The sequence below is a fragment of the Cyprinodon tularosa genome, unplaced genomic scaffold (genome assembly GCF_016077235.1).
Source record: "Cyprinodon tularosa strain WSP-4 unplaced genomic scaffold, ASM1607723v1 ctg270, whole genome shotgun sequence".
Taxonomy (NCBI): Eukaryota; Metazoa; Chordata; class Actinopteri; order Cyprinodontiformes; family Cyprinodontidae; genus Cyprinodon; species Cyprinodon tularosa.
In genome coordinates this window covers 791,721-809,356 of record NW_024038975.1, presented here as the reverse complement: position 1 = coordinate 809,356, position 17,636 = coordinate 791,721, and the positions used below count along the sequence as shown (strand labels likewise).

Here is a 17,636-nt window from a genome sequence, read left to right as displayed (position 1 = left end):
CACTCACCTGAGCTGGTGCCTTTATTTCTTCCTACCCATGCGTCTGTTTTGTGTCCGTTACAAACAGGACCCTAAGGAGAGGATTGGAAACAGTTTGAGTCAAAAAAAAAGGCATAGGTCTGTATTCAGAGACGTGATTCACAGTTTCTAGGAAAAACCTGCCTTCAAAAAAGTATTTGATTATGTCACACTCAACAAGGGGCATTTGTCAAAACTTACAAGCACCAACCAATCTTTACAGCTTAAATCGGGCTGTGTTTAACTAAATAGGAACTACAGCAATGATTAAGAGGAGCCTCAAGCACAATTTGAAATATTTCCAACACATCCATGACCCTGACTGTTCACTTTGGAGCTGGTGGATGGTTCTGGTTCTGGCTCCACACCAACAGAATTGCTAATTGAATAACATTCCTTTTCAGGTTTATAATATGGTTTACCAAGCTTCCAATAACATTCTTTTGTGGCAGGGTCAAGTTAAAACTACTGATAAACTTAATGCAACGAAGTGGTGGAAGGGGCGCCGTTCATACCTTTAAAGCAATGCCCACTTTTCCCTATACACAACTGGGACAGTAAGCCCTGTTTTAACCGCAGGAGGGCCAGGAACAACAAAAAAAAAAAGAAAAAAAGAAGTGAAAGCCACTCATCTGACCAACTCCCAAGGTCCCAATCATCACTTAGATGAGCCACAAGCTCAATATATTGAGCAGCAAACCTCATCTTACAGGAATCCAAAGCCTCACCAGCCACATCCAACCGCAGGTTACCAGGCAAAATAAGATATACCCAGATGACTCGTCTGTGGCTGTATATCCTCAGTAACCCATAAAGATGCTTTCAAATAGGATGTTTTTTTTTTAGATTAAATTAAATTTTCCAAAAAACAAAAATATAACTCTCCAAATTTTTTCAAAAGATTTAATTTCTTGAGGGTAAACAACCTATTTGAACCAACTTAGTGCACTAACCGATCACCCTATGAACATAATTTGTTGCAACTGAACCACAATTAATTATTTATTTTTATCAAATGTAGCATCAGCACAAAACCTTCATTTAGTTATTTTTGTCATTTGAAAGTGACATTTTCGTGGGTTAAACTATTTTTATATCCCAAGCGGCTTGACATCTTTCAGAAGAATCCTGTAGACAGCAAAATTAATTACCGTATTTTCACGACCATAAGGCGCACCGGACTAAAAGGCGCACTCTCAGTTATGTGTCCCATTTCTGTATTTAACACACACATAAGGCGCACCGGACTATAGGGCGCGTTTTTTATATACAGGTGCATGTCCTCTACTACCTTTAAATACCTCTACTGCCTATTTAAAAATACAGCGGGGGCAAAACTGAGTATGACTGTGCTTTATTCATGTATTTATTACAAAGTATTAATCAAACCTGGCAGCTGGCCGTGAGACAGACACATCGCAGATGACACAGCGCTGTGATCACTCCTAAATTAACTTAAAATCCTGAAACCTGCCGACGGAATATGTTCGCTTTTATTACCGGTATCCTGGTGCCTGCAGCTAAAATTATTTAGATGAAAAACACCTGCCAGCAGCCGCGGTGAACGAAGGGATTTCTCCTGTCAGCGCACCGCTGGTATGTGGGGGTCTGAGCGCCTCCGACAGAAATAGATAATCTGGATGAACTGACTGCAATTATTAAGTTTTCAGGTGGCCTTTCTCACTTAAAAACATATTAAAACTACTTTATTCCCACTGATCACAGCAAATAGCTGCAAGATTTAGATTATTTAGATGAAAAAACACCTGCCAGCCACCGCGCTGAAGAGGAGGAGACGCGCCCACAGGCTGCTGTTGAATTAAGTTTTCAGGTAGAAAAATAGAGCGGGAGCAAACCTGAGTATGATTGTGCTTTATTCATGTATTTATTACAAAGTATTAATCAAACCCATCAAAGTCATCATCCTCTGTTATCCTCAGCATTCCTCTGAATAAAACAGCTGCGCTAAATCAGACATGCCAATTTCCCCTTCTTCGCTGTCAGAGTCAGCGCAGCTCCTCAGAAATAATGCCGGCTTTTGCGAAAGCTTGAACAACAGAGCCAGCAGACACAGTCCATCTACAATCCATCCGCAAACGGTGGCGTAACTTGCCCGGCGCTGCCTTCCATTTATCATGAAACTGTGGTCTCAGTCTGTCATCCATCGCTCCCACGCCGCTCGCAGCCTTACTGTGAACGGCCGCTTCACACCGATGTCGAGCGGTGGAAGTTCCTTTGTCAGACCCCCCGGGATAACGGCGAGCACAGCGTTCATTTGATTCATCTTTTTTTCACATCGGCTGTGAGATGGGCATGCAGCGATGGTGATGCGTGGAAAAAACCACCTAGTCTTCTCACATACACCTGTCTCAGCCACGCATCCAACCAGCCTTTTCATTTGCGTTAATATCATATGTCATCAGAGTGCAGTACTGTCTCGCTGTCAGCTCCCAGATCAGCTTCTCTGATTGGTTGATGCGGCGCGTCCAGCAGCAAAACTTCAATTTTTCCATGTCGAGCAGCAGCAGCGCGTTGGCGGTGCGTCAGATGCCTAAACGCTCCCGACGTGCTGCACCAAAACGCGCTGCGGGACCTTTTGCTGCACCTATACGCGCGTCAACCATTGACTTTGCATGTAAACTCGCTGCTTCTGTTGCACCTGCTGGGTCCGGTTCACACCGATGTCGAGCGGTTGAACAGCGAGCACAGCGTTAATTTGTTTCCCCATGTTTTTCACATCAGCTGTGAGATGGGCACGCATGGAGTTACAGATTAATGGTGATGAGTGGAAAAAAAAACACCTGGTCTCCTTACATTCAGCCACTCTTTCATCATCTCCTCAATGAGGTGGTCTCAAAAGTCGCAGTTACAACACACATAGGGCGCACCGCACATTTTGAGGGAAAAAAAAGACGTTTAAGTGCGCCTTATAGTCGTGAAAATACGGTAAGTCTTTCTGGAACTGAAGCAGCCCCTGTTTGTATATATATTGGCATGAGAGTAAATATAATGAATAGAAATAGAATATATTGAATGATATTTTGAAAATATTAAATTAAAAGTGAATATTTTGAATGATATTCTGAATTTAACTTGGAATATACTGGATGAAATTCGGATTAAAATGACTGAATACATCAATGGCAGCAGGCCAACTCACACATTTTGGCTTGTTGAAGGCTGTCATACTGCCCTCAAAAATTCAAATGAATTCATTTATTTTAATTTAAAATTAGTGTATTATTAATAACCCCAATCAATGTATAAATAAAAGCATTTTTTATATATATTGCCCATGCACAAGCCCTTTTATTTTTTTAATACCTCACTGTAGGTTTAAGGGTATAGTGGACGATATTCTTTTTCCAGGTGCATCACCTAAATAAGTGGTCCTCCTAATTGTCAATCATTCTGGTGATAGGTTTCTATAAGGCCTTCCTACGTGTTCGTCCTGATAGCTATTTTTTTATAGGCATTCGCACTTTAAGGCGTGTATATGTGGTGAGCTACGGTTTCAGACAGTCATTGAAGCTTGCCTTTCTCACCGTGGTTCTTTGAAAATGGCAGAGAGTCGTAAGAGAAAAAGCATCTACAAAGTCTATGAGAAGAAAAGAAAGGCCTCAGAAGAGAAAAACATGACCAGAGTGTTTTTGGGAGATTCTTTTAGGTAATGGCGTACACTGAAAGGACAGGTCACGCTTCCCACTGATACCATGTAAAGTTTCTACTCAGTTTCGACAGGTAAAGTTTGGCATGCTATTTTGAGAAATCCAATTCACATAACTAGTAAAAGTTATCTAACTCTACATTGCAACTTTCTAGGGAAGATAAGTTTATGTGTTTTGTAATTTGCATAATACGTAGTTATAAAGTTGCCACAGATCCTCATTTACCCTGCAAACACGTCCAAGTCTCCACTGCAGCACATACACACACACAAGCAGGTTATAATATTTTTAATGTTCCAGTAGTCTTATTAGCGGGAAAACGTTTTAAATGTAAATATGGGTGAGATGAGTTCCATCCAAGCGACCGTCTTATTGCGTCCCCGCACCTCCTCAAGGAGAAATGGGCTCGTGCATGCTCTCACACGCATTTAGTAGGCGGTCCTTCACGGGAGGGGGTGCATGGTTGTGCAAGTGCATTTTTTTTTTTCTTAAGTAGAGAGGGCAGGTCTTTTTAAAAAAACGGCTTTATTAAGAATAGATCAACTTTGAGTTGTCATGTTTCCCAAAATAAACGCAGATCTGTTGCAAACAAACATGGCTTTAAGAAAAGGTTCCAAAAGTGGTAAAGGCATTACTTTCCATAATTTAACAAGAGGCTAAGCAACTGATGCCAATTGTGTTCCTGTGGTACAGAATGAGGGAAATTAAAAATTCAAATATAAGACCTGTGCAGCCCAACGCTGCTGCTCCTTCCTCCACATACCATGCCATGTCAGGTCGGTTTTCCCCAATCAAGTGTTTGGATGCACACTATTCACATTAAGGATCTGCATTAACTTCCCTTCTTGTTCGGAACACATTTTTATTCAGATGGAGCTGAAATTCATCACAATATTTCAGTTGACTTGTTTACGTATTGCATTTTTATTCCGATCAGTCCTTCATTAAGAACAATCCATGCAAATACACTTAATGTTTTTTTTAACTTATTCCTTTTTTAAACATAATGGACACAAAACATGTATCCCTTCCCCCCTCCCACTTCTTAAGTATTTCCTAGTTTTTTTTAGTTTTATAACAAACAATCTTTCTAAATAAACAAATAGTTTTAACACAAAAAAGACTAAATAAATTTTCATTTTACTGAATAAAATGCGTTGCAGAACAATAAACATTAAAAAGTAACACACATCTACTGGTATCAACAATATCTAATTTCCTATTAGTGGTTTATCCAGTTCTCACTTATATCATGACGACAAACCAAAATCATTCTTTGCATGTCTGATTACAAAACCTAACAAAAATTTCCTTTTTTTTTGATGTGTTGCTATTATTTTTTTAAGCAGAAGGTGGTCCAGTGCTTTAGTAAGGTTGTTATTTACAAAGCGTCAAAGCAGAGCATGACATTTTGTTTTATTCTTCATTTTGTAGTGAAACTCAAATAATTACTAACAAACATTATCATCTGAATAGCTTTCTTCTAACATGTCTGACAATATTCTTGTACACAATGTTTTAGACGGATTGTGTGAAACACACAACAGCTAAGGTAAATAAATGAAGCATTAAATTGCCTCAGATCTGCGGGCTACAATTCTCTCAACCGCATGTTATTATGAGTTTTGGTCTCTTAATGCTTGAATGTTTTTGTTAACAGAAAGAGAGAGAGACAGAGAGGAGTAGAGAAGAGTAGAGCATGAGAGTGCTAAACCTCCTCCAGTCCTAATTACAGCTTCCTGTCTCTGTAGCCAATGAGTCCTGTTGAGAGCAGCAGTGATCTCAGGTGGCCCTGTAGTCTGGCCCCTTTCCAAACTCTTTTCCAGGCTCTCATTTATGACCGAGCCTCATCATGTTGACCCTGGACTCAAAGAGAGAAAAACAGCAAGGAGCAACTGGGCCAGAGGGAGCGGTAACAGTATGGGAGAAAGAAAATAGTGGACGGGAACTTATGCAAGCCAACTTTCTGTACAAAAGCATATGACTGTGGCTGAATGGTTACATCTGGTACATACAGATAGAAAAAGTCACTAGTTGATAGCGTTTCCTTCAACACTGCATTACATTGTACTGTATTTTTTTTTCTTAAACTACTAGCTTCTTCCTGTTCGACTGGCTTTTCAGCATTTGTCCGCCCATCAAGTCATTTTCAAGTCATCGAGGGTCAGTGTCCTGACACTTATTTTTTTCCCTGCTTCAACACACCTCAATGGAATAATTAGATGATTACAGCACTCTGGAGAACCGGCAAACTGAGGATGTAATTCAGACATTTGATGCAAGTGTGCTGGACCAAGAAAACATTTTATTGGAAGACAATGGTTCTTAAGGACATGAGTTCCCCATCCCTTATTTAGGATTTCCCAGACTGCTAAAAAGCACAGTAATCTTAATGCAAAAATAATGCCTCAATATGAAGAGAGTACAAATCTAAAAAGATGTACATATCCCTGTCACAATTCTGGCATTTAATACAAAAACCCTGAATCAAACTGATTGAAAACAAGAACACTGTTGTTGGAAGTAATGTTTGAGTAGAAGGTACTGTATGTAAGGAAGCGCATCTGCAAATGTGTAGTTATTCTAGTTAGAGCATGAACGTAGATATACACACAATCACAATGCGTGCCACACAAAACGGCCCATTTCACTTCACTTATATTTTACTTTTGTATTTACAGGTTTTAATTTACAGATTAAAAAAGGGTTTAGGTTTAATTTAATTAATTAATTAATATTTTTTTTCTTAGTTCCCTTAGGAGAATCTACTCCAGGCTCAAGAAGTGAGAAATGAGGAGTAGTATGCCAGAATTGAGACTTACATATTGCCTCATACTACATCTTAGAATTTGTTTCAGTAAGTTTTTGTGTGTTTAACCCCTCATTAAGTGTCTTTGTAGGTTTATTAGGTTCTACTTAACTTTCATCTTTTGTTTTATTGATGAGCTCTGAGTTAGTGTTATCTTTTACTAGTTGATTTATTCAACTTTGTTCTTTGTTGGTTAAATAAAACCCCTCTTTTTGGTCTTTATTTTTTTGGTCCTGACTGTCTGCCATTAATTGGTTCCTCACAATATATGATAAAGAACTTAGGATATGTGAAAAGCCTTTTTAAATAAACAATTTAAAACAACTACCTAATTTTGAAAGTGTTATAGAAAACTCCACTTTGCCCCCAGAGGCAACCAGCCTTTTTGCACAAATCTCAGTAAACTGCAGTGTATTAGTTCAACATGTCTTAACAAAATAGTGGCAAAAGTATGTAAGTGTAAAATGTGGTATTTCCCACCATGGAATACCACCATTCTCATGAAGAAAAAAAGCAAAAAAAAAAGCAAGAGACAAGCCACAAAAAACATAGCTGCCTTGGAGCAGTGTTCAGAACAAGCAATTATCCGTGTGCATCACTGCTCCAAAGCACCCCAATGGTGCGTGCACCTGGAGGCATGAACTACAGTGCATCCGAGTAGCAAGATGTGCGTTACAGTTACACTTACAGTTATGTGCGGCAGTGGCAATGTCTCATTGAGTACTAAGGAGACAAAAACTTCCCCGATGAATTTTGTAAAATTATTGGTAAAATATGCATAGTCAAACTTTAGAAATGTAGTCATTAAAATGAAATTAATATACACTAAACTCCCATCTGCTCTGGAGCAGTAGGACGCCAGCGTCTATAAGAAATCCATGTTGAGTCTTGGTCTTTTGAGGTAGAGCCCCGATTGGACAGAGCACCAAAATATGTCATTTGCAGTGAGGCTAAACCTCTTAGAGGGTCTATGGAGCAGGGTTGGCTCTGGACCAGGGGATGGCTAATTGATGCAGATTGGCAAACATGCTAAAAGATTTTTGACTGACAGTTGCAAGACAGAAAGAAGGTTTTCCTCATAAGTCCAGAGCAAATGATCATACACTAAGAACCTTCATCATGATCTTTAATATTGCCATGGTTTCTGGAGCACTTCACAAAAGCTATTTTCACATGTTGTAGTAATGTGATTTATGCGTTTCGACATTTGTTAATATAATATGTGACGTTTGGATTTAATTAACACCATTGAGCCTCCCCTGTTTCAGAGAGCAGCAGCCAGCAATTGGTGTGCAGCACAGATGGAAAGATGGAGGTGGAGAGCGGAGCTACTCTGGTAGAGAAACAACAAAAATGCAAGCATGGAAAGACGATGCTGCCAGACATCAACTGGTAACTGAATGACTTGGCAGCAAAACAAAGGGAGCCTATTGGAAAAATTTATACAAATAGTGTTGAAATTTCAGGAAAAAGATGGGTGTTTGCAAGTCGTTAGTACATAAAGATTCAAAAGAAATACCAACATCAGTTTAAAGAAACCTGGAGAGAAAAAACAATTAGACTGGTTTATAAATTTACTTAGTAGATCAGGCGTTTGACAGAAAAACTTCTCTGAAGGGACAGATTATGGCAGCAAACCTAACCAAAAACAGCTGCTGCTGCCAAAAACTGACTCACATTGCTTGGTTTCACCAGTTACAGGTGATGTGGAAGGAAAGATGTATCATACTATTTATATTCTGCCTAGTAAATGGTATGGATAAGCCTTGGTATTCTTCCTGAGGCAGCTTGACAGTTTTCTGATTTTAAAGTGAAATAACTTCAGTTACATTAATCTTGTGTTTTAGTCTTTATGTCTTCATTCTCTTACTTTAAAATAAAATATAAAAACAAAAAAGAGATTGTATTAATTTTACCTTACCATCTTACCTTTCACAACTTTCATTTTGATGATTTCAACACCTGCATTGTAATTCTTTTCCCAATGGTTGATAGAAAACATATTATTGCCTAGCAACCAACATTCTATCAAAATTACATTTACACTTGGGAACAAGGAATAGTTGTGAAATGTATAGGGCTGGGTATTGTTCAAAAATTTTCGGTTCCGGTACCAATACCAATGCCTTCACTTCGATACCGGTTCCTGAACGATACTTTTTTCAATACCAGTTTTATAATATCAATTCAAAGAAAAAGAAAATTACAAAACATAAAAAAGTACAAATCTTGAGTTTTATTTTAAGCTCTGATTTTTCCATTTACATTTTTCCTCTTACATAAGAAAAAAAAAAATCAGTGTCTAATATTCACTGTTACATTGTGAGGACCTTTTTACTTTGCAGTTTTCCTTTAGAAAAATTACTATGTCTGACAAACAAGCCCGTTGAATGGGATCCTATTGACAGCGCACCGCTGGTATGTGGGGGTCTGAGCGGCTCAGACAGAAATATTGGAAGGCAGGATGAACTGACTGCACTGATTAAGTTTCAGGTGGATTTTCCCCACTTAAAAACATAATAAAACTACTTTATTCCCACTGATCACAGCAAATATAGCTGCAAGGCAAATAAAGGATAGAGTAGCTCCGCCCAACGCGCGTCAGAGCCACTTTTCGACCGCGCAGCCAGAGCAGCAAAGCTTCTTCAGCCGCGTGTCAGAAACTGGTACAAGCAGCAAAAAGGAAGCAGCAGACGCGATTTTGCTGCTCCTGCTGCGTCCAGTTTTAAAGCAGCATGATTCACTCCGCTTTGGCTTTGCTCTGCCCACGGGCTGCTGAGAGGAGGATGGTCGCGCTGGCTGCGGTCCGCTCTTCTTTAAGTCAAACACCGGGAAACTTTCTGCTCTTAAATTGTTTCCGTGCACGATGTATTGCATTGCGCACTATTGGCATCAGTCTTAATAAAGTGAAGCCGCACTTTTGACCTGGGGGGCATTTTAAAGCGGTTCCACGACGCTGCACTTAGTTTACAACAGATACACATGAACCCTGGCTGTAGGCGTGACCACCTGTGTATTTTTCCTGGATGACGCAATCACGTTAAGGGTTACAGCCAATCACCGAAACTTGGTACCAAAAGACGAGGCATGTTTCGATACTCTGTAGAACCGAAGCATTTCGGTCGGTACCATAAAAGAACCGAAGCTCGGTACCCAGCCCTAGAAGTGTACAAGTATTCAACAAGTGGAATGACAAAACTAAAATACTGAAATGGATCTTTTCCCATTTGTGACAGTGTACTGAGACGAGTTTTATGGATCCACAATCACTAAGCTGATTGGGGTGTTACTGTATAGCAGAGATGGGGACTCGAGTTACAGGCGAGGTTCCTCCTCTGCCCTAATACTCCTTACTGGGCCATCTGTGCGCACGGATCCCGCCTGCATCTCCCCCGGCAGCGCGTCCGTCTCTGTCACCTGCAGATTCCGTTCTCCTTCTCCTTTCCTTCAGACTCCTTTTATGTCGGCTTTAATCAGCCCTTGCTCACACCTAAGCGCAACAATTACGCAGCGCAATTAATGCACTCCGCCTCCTCAGACAACTACAGTACTTCAGTCCAGTGCGCATGGATTGTCACAAGGGAAAAACAAACCAAAACAAGCAACCCAACATGCAGGAAAAATTCAAAAGTCTAAAATAAAGGAAAACAATCATATAAAAAAGAAACATCAAAACATGCAAAGCTCAAGAAGAAAATACAAAGAAAAACAAATCATATCTTCCTCTCCAAACATGCAAAGCATAAAACTAACATTAAAATGAAAGAAAACCATAAATCATATTTTTCCCTGTGCAACACACTGACGTCACTGACGCAACAGTACGTGGACGGCAGGATTGTGATTGTTTTTTTTTCCACAGTCCTCATTTTCAATAAAAGAGCAGACATTTACCGCTAAAACTAGAAAAAGTTGTAACCTCAAATGTCAGGTAAATACTGCAAGAAAATGCAAAATTTATCTGGAAAAAAATTTTGCGTGTGCTTTTTTTAATTGTATTTTTCATTTAGCTGTTCAAGATAATGATAATTCCATAGATATAATAGCGACCTTTAAGCTATACCGTCTCAGTGACGGAGATGAAAACACAAGGAGAAACAAGCAAGCACGAAAATTATTGCACTTTTTTAAATTAATCAAGTGATTAGAATTTTTTGTGCGATTAATTGACTATTGCGACAGGCCTTCTCAAGACTTGAGACTTGACTTGAACTTGAGCTCTCAAGACTTGAGACTTGACTTGGACTTGCAAAAAATGACTTGTGAACATGTCTGCTGTATAGATATAGATTATTTGATCGCTGTTCTTTATTATTTTATAACACGTTTATTATAACACTCAAATTATAATCTAGTTATCCAAACCTTTAACATATGTTTGCCCTATCGTCTTTTGGGTGACTAACATGACTACTTTGGACTCACTATTAGAGTCTGGGCTGCTTCATTCTGGCCAGGGTTAAGGTCAACATTTAGAAATGTTTTGAAGTATTTCTAAAGTCTTTGACTGTTATGTTTCTTCTAAAAGCAAATTTAGTACACCATTAGTCAAAGAAGTAAGTTTGTGTTTAATTTGTGTGGTGGGGTTTGTTCAGTTTTCAGTTTTGTTTTCAATATTTCAATGTTTGACTATTAATAATAATTATAACAACATTGCACGCTTTGATAAAATAATATTTTTAGACTGCAATATTAGGTCTACATAATTATAATGGTATAATATTGCACAATAACGCCATTTTTGTTGATGACATCTCTAATCTTGCATTGCATTGAGCAGAATGTCACCTGTTGGGTTGGCGGTAGTACAGAGACTTTGGTTCTCCATGCAGCCATCGCAATTTGGAGTCCTGGCCTAGCTTTGTCACATGCCTTCCTTGTCTGTATATTCCCATTTCCTGTTTGTCTTCTTTCAAAATAACAAAATAAAACCTGTCAAACTGGCTGCCAGTAGTCATTGTAGTAGTGTCAGAATTCTGGATGTCCTGGTGTTACAAGAGTGTTGCACAGCTGTAAACTTAACCACAACATGAATGTCCATCTAAACAATACAGGCTTCAGACAACACTACCGTAGATTAACAATGTGAAGGACTCTTGGTTTAGGTCTATCAATCCGGGCTGGCTCTCCTCCAATCTGTTTTGGGAAAGTAGGGACATTCTGCAAACTGATTGGGTGAAGGGACAACTTTTGCACATAGGTGTGAGTTATCAAGGAGATTTTGCGTATGCATGGTTTGATAAATCTGAAATAGCTTTTGCATGCACCATTTTTTACTTCTGGGGAGCAGTTTTAGTATGCATCCCACACAACCTTTGAGAAATGAAAGCCCTGGTGAGATTAGATTAAGACTGCCTGACAGGCTAATAAAAATTGCAACACACCACCCTGAAAATGCCAATCCCATCATGGAATAGAATGATTAAGATTAAGCCATGAACACACCGAATCAGATTTTGCTCCGATACGACAGAAAATTGTGTCGGACGAGGTCGTGGGGTTTAGCACTCGTCGAGATTCGATGGGGATGAACAAACCTGACCCAGTTTTCTGCAAGAGGGCTGGCATAGGTCCAACTGAGATAGACCCTAGGTCTATTTTAATCAGACTACGTAGCAATTCAGTGGTAATTTCATGGGTCTGACAGGAAGAGAGGCGCCGTTACAAATTAAAACACAACCGATTTGGGGGAAAATACAAAAAAAAAAAAATACGTCAATCACACCTGAAAAAAGTCAGGTTTGAAGTCACACAGCAAACATAAAGCAGGCAGGACTGCACATAAACAATGAATAATTTTTTTTTTTTAAAGTACAGGAAAAGTGATCCTCTTTGAGCCTTGCAAAAACAACTAGGGACGGTAGAAATGCAGCTTATCAATCTTGAGGAAAAAAGATTTGACAAACTTCAGAACAGAAAAGAGATAAAGTAAAATAGTGATCCTATTTTACTTTTTTCACAGAAAATAAAAACATGCAGGTTATCTTAAAAAAAAAAAAAATCAGATCTCCTAAGAATTACTTCCCACTGCCTCAATCAGCATATAAACCATTGCACAGCCTTTACTGCTGTTTTTCTTTTATTTAGTGGTAGTTCCTGCTATGTTTAAAATATAGGCATAAAAAGATTCTCTGTCTGCTCAGATTTTAGACACTGTACAGACTCATTAAGTGGGAATTTGCTTTATAGCTGAGCCAGTGTTTTTTTCTTTTTATTCAGTTAATTTTAATAACTATTAATAATCTGTCCAAGTCAAATTGGGGAAGTTGTATTAATTCGTGTGGCACAGAGACAGAAGGGGAAAAAAAAAAGTCTGCACAGATCCGCTCATCCAGCGCAGTCTAGGCCTCTCTATACGCAGTCGGGGTGATAGGGAAAAAGATCGGATTGGAGATTAAAAAGTGATACGCAGCCGGTGTGACCCGGCCTTTAAAGGATATTTAGCTGTTGAAATGGCTCCTTCGAAGACTAAATCTGAATCCAACTGAAACTGCATTAAAACTGCTGTATTTGGATGCTTGTTGAGTTTTTTGATTTGCAAAGCTTGCAGACATTCATCAAAACCAGCTGCAACTGCAGCAATTGGTGGTTCTGCAACAAATGTTCAAAAGGGAGCTGAATACAAAAACACTTTCCAATCAGATATTTCAACAGAAATTAGTCAGTTCTTATGTGTGTTCTTGCTTACACATTATAATCATCTCTTATTTTGTATTGGTTCATTACATAGAATCCCAGAAATATGTTAATGTTTGTAACGTGGCAAAAGTCTCAAACCTTTTTAAGTGCTATATTTGCAAGCTACTGTACCATTTTGCTGGCTGTTTCAAATACCCAGGGTAGTAAATGTTTTTGCAAGAGCTGATGTCGGCTGGAAAAGACATTAAAGTCAGTTTCCCTGGTTGTATATATTCTTTTTTTTTTCTACTGAAATACAGCCCCCTGAATCATCCTTCTGAGATCTGGGTCAGACCAACATTCAACACTTGGCAGTTCTGGTAGACAGACAGACAAGTTATCATCCATTAATCATAATATTAGATACAAGACCTGAAAATCCAACCCAGTCATGAGTCTTCTGGCTTTAAAAAAGTCTGCACAGTTTCAGGGGGTTTAAAATAATACATATCTAATAATGAATGTTGTTTACAAAACCAACACATCAAAATCTATATAAAGTTTACCCTGCGTGGCTAAAGTAGCCAGTAGCCAGGAAAGTGACTCAACAATAATTGTGGTGTATGTATTTTTTTTACACTTCTCACTCTTTCCTCCCTGGTTACATAATATAATGAGCATAGGTTTGACATATAAAAGAGAAGTGTTATGGGGAAACCCAGACAGAAGTAGAAATAAACTTCTGGATCTTAGCTAGGGCTGAGCAATTAATTGCAACATAATCACAATTTAACAACAACAACAACAAAAAAACAACTTTCAAATTCCAGAGGCTCCAAATTTTGTACATACATTATTACATTTAACAAAAGTTTTCTCACTCCAGCCCTTTAGGTGAGGCTTAGTGGGTTTGCTTCCTCACAGAAGGAAAGAGAGAGTTGCAGTTAGTACACAAACAAATTCATGCATACAAGCATACTTGTGCACTCTTTCCCCACAAATGATACAGTTCAGTCCTCCATCAATGGACTGTAAAATATAGCTTTCAAGGTCATGAAAATACCTAAACCCTGAAGGAAATCATTTCCACAATTGTAAAAAGGAGAATCAAAATAAAAATTCAGTCGCAATATAGGTTTAATATAATTCCAATTGTAAATCCAAGCACCAAGTTGTTTGTAACTTTTGTAGACTGAAAATATATACAAATAAATGAATGGAAATATATACATTTTGATTTCAAAAACTAAAAATACAAGTTCTACACTCACACATAAGGAAGCTCTTGGCGCATCTTTTCTAATTTGATTGCTAGAATTTGCCATTGAATCAATAATGTTTTGGTAAAGTTTGGCATTTTATAGGAATTTGTTTAATTCTGCAACATCTTCCCTAAAACTTGCCTTCCTACTATTGATTGAAACTGCTGCAGTGGAATTTTTTACATGTCTACAGAACAGCCCCACATTCAGATATGATGCTGAGTTGATTCACCTCTGATCTTGTGTCTGGGAGGTCAGAGTGACTTAATAAGTTTTCCACTTGTGGGAAGTGAAATTTCCAGTAATTACATATGGCCACTCTCATAAGCTGGATGATCACTAAACCTTTGTTCTACCTGGTATTCCAACATCCGGGGAACAAAGTTTTTTCAACATTGGTCTGGGGGTGGGGGTTGTGCTTTTATTTTAGGTTTAGTTGCACCTTCAATCAAGTAAGTTTAGGGTATTTGTTCACGACAGAGGTCGTTACCAATTATATTATTTATTAGATATTTTATTTACTATGTATTTACTTATTGGATTCCCTAAAGTGAAGTGGTTTAAGTCTTTGACTGGGACCTGGTTGCGCCAGGCAGGGAATCCTAGTGTAAAAACTTTGACAAATCTGAGACAGAGTCATACTGACTGAAAGGACACAAAATATGTATGTATTTATTAACCATTTAACTGCAAACATGAACTATCATAATTTCTCACACTATTCACTATTTAGACACTTGTTTGTAAAAAAGAAAAAAAAAATGGATTTTTCTGCAAACCTTGAATGCATTTTTTATAAATCCCCCAGTGGCAGGACTATGCTGTGTGAATCTTTCAGAAAACGCCCAGATCACAGAGTAAGGACTTCCATTTATCTGTACGGAAACTAACACAATCTGCTGACTTGTCTTTACATATTTGCTCCTCTCCAGCTCATTGAATCATTTATTGTTACAGAAATAATTGACCAATCACCAGAACCCGCAAACGTTTTTAATGTCTGGCCTTGCCTTGTAGGGTAGAAGGATTTCAAGCAGCTTTTTTGGAAATCATAAACCCCATGACTCAGGGGTATCTACTACACATGATACATTTTGCACTGCACAACCTTTGCATCTCTGTGCTTTAACCTGGCCAGTTCTGGGTTTGATTTACTTAACAGGTTTTTTAATGACCAAAACTTTCTGTGGTTGTCTGCACAAAAAAAGTGCAAACATGCATTTCTCCAGCCAAAATTTACGAGGCTGACTAATGCATCTTCAAGTGTTTGGGGACTTCACATGCCTGTTAGCCTCATTTCCTTTCCTGCTGTTGGCTTTAAATAACGCAGCAGTGAACTATTGGCTGAGATGCTGATGCTAGTGTCTCCAAAATAAAGAAACACAGATAATGTCAATTCATAAAAAGGGCAGCAACGTTGCAGTTGTTAAATTACATCGGCAGGATAATGAAATGCTTTTTATGACTCCCACTAAAATATATACCTGTTTATGTAGATATCTAAAGATGAAGTGTCTTGCTGTTTACACAGACACAACTTTAACATCTGGCCCATAATAATTTTTTTCTCTGTTTACCAACCAGCATAATAATTTTACGCGTATGCAACAAGCAATTAACCTGACGCACCAGATGGTCTGCTATACTGAACCACCTGGGAGATAATCGACAAAAACTGCCGGCACTTTCAAAGACATTTTTGTCAAAGAGCAAAATTATTAGAAATGCCCAGCAAAGCCATACATCTGTTGTTTTTCTTTGTTCTGTTCTTAGTATTTTTTTTCTTTTGTAGGATTCACCCAGCCTTGAGCTAGCAATAAATGCATGGTTTCTGTGAATGCCTTTATCTGTTATTAAAATCAAAACAGAAAAACTTTTACAGTTGAATTGTTGTTGTTTTAAAACAAAATGGATATTCGCAGTAAGTGATTTTATTCTTATTTTTCTACAACATTCATGACAGCAGAAACCGCTCACACATAATGATATACCCAATAAAGCTATACAAAAAACTCTTAACTATAAATTTATATTTTAATAGACAAAATGAATATATAAAAACATCAAACCTTTTAGTTGAGTAGTGCTAAAAATTGGGGCTGCATCTATTGATGCAATGATTATTCTTTAAATTTTTTATTTTTTTTGATTAATCGAATAATGAACTGACAGCAAAAACTTCCTTATAGAAGATTTTATACAGAATTTAAACCAGATGGAGCAAAAAAAATAAAAAATTTTATCTAACCTTTATCAATAGAAATATTCTCCCTGTTATTGTCATATTTTCATAAGGGACATGTAAAGCCCAAACTGGAATAAAGTTGCTGAACAATGTGGTTCTCAGTTTATTACATATTTATGCTGCACGAGAACAGGACATCATGGATTATAAAATAAAAGCTCCTCTGCGTTTGTCATGGAGCTTGAAGTAAAGTGGAAAAAAGTTGCAGTTAAATTGCAAACGATGCCATCAAATATGTTTTCTGGTAAAAGTAGTAAAAAAAACAAAACGATTTCTTAAAATTATATTACTCTTCTACAAAAGAAACAAACGAAAAAACATTATGGCACAGAAATAAGATATAATTTTTATTGATTCTTCTAAACACATTTTGACATGTTTTCATTGACTGTGGAGGATGCTCTACCCTTCACACTAAAGGATAAACATTTCCATGAATCTTCCCTTAAACAGAATTACATGCTGCCATAAACACCTCTTAAGGGCCATGAGACTAGAAAATAAACTGTAATATCCCAGTCCCTGCGTATTCTGCTTCAGCCTCCTCCAATATTCTCACTGTTCAGTTGAAGGTACAGACCTCAAAGCTAGAGCCGCTCCCCATCTCTGAGAAAATTCCCTTCATGCTGCCCTGCTGAAAAACCAGTGAGAGAACAGCCATGTTCTGAATACCTTAATCAGAGCCACTTTGAAAGAGTATCAAGCTACAGCGGTTCTGTGTTCGACTCTCTGCTTTGGCTCAGAAAATGTTGAAGCAACTTCATGCTGACAGAAAGAAACAAAAAACAAAGCATAACATAAAAAGGTTCAAAGACTTTAATTTTAATACTAACAATGTATAATTATTATCAATAATTCACATTGCGTAGATATATATATGTATATATAAAAAACATAATACAGAACAAGTAAGATAATCAGATAAATGAAAAGTAAAGGGCTCATTCTAAAAATAAAGTCCTATCTTTATCATTTCTGGACACTAAATTCCAACCCAGCCTTTTTTTGGATCAAAT

The 17,636-nt window shown here is 37.9% G+C and overlaps 1 protein-coding gene across 1 annotated transcript in view; it reads right to left on the bottom strand.

Moving 5' to 3' along the window:
* The window catches only part of st6gal2a (ST6 beta-galactosamide alpha-2,6-sialyltranferase 2a), a 96,108-nt gene that overhangs the window by 45,847 nt on the left and 32,625 nt on the right, over positions 1-17,636 (bottom strand). The window contains exon 2 of the mRNA XM_038289626.1: positions 8-71. The gene's annotated coding sequence lies outside the window, so the exon portion shown is untranslated. The remainder of the gene's footprint in view (positions 1-7; positions 72-17,636) is intronic.